The sequence below is a fragment of the Nerophis lumbriciformis genome, linkage group LG19 (assembly GCF_033978685.3).
Source record: "Nerophis lumbriciformis linkage group LG19, RoL_Nlum_v2.1, whole genome shotgun sequence".
Classification (NCBI taxonomy): domain Eukaryota; kingdom Metazoa; phylum Chordata; class Actinopteri; order Syngnathiformes; family Syngnathidae; genus Nerophis; species Nerophis lumbriciformis.
In genome coordinates, this window is record NC_084566.2 from 37342989 (window position 1) to 37343242 (window position 254).

The window sequence follows — 254 nt, forward strand, 5'->3', positions numbered from 1 at the left end:
GCTGAAGGCCACAGCGCCACCCGTCGGCTTGGAGGTCAGTAGCGGTTTATGACTCGTTATATTAGACCAGTGTTTTTCAACCTTTTTTGAGCCAAGGCACATTTTTAGCGTTGAAAAAAATCCGGACGCACACGACCAGCAGAAATCATTAAAAAACGAAACTCAGTTGACAGTAAAAAGTTGTTGTTGCAATTGTTGGATATGACTTTAAAGCATAACCAAGCATGCATCAATCAATCAATCTATCAATGTTT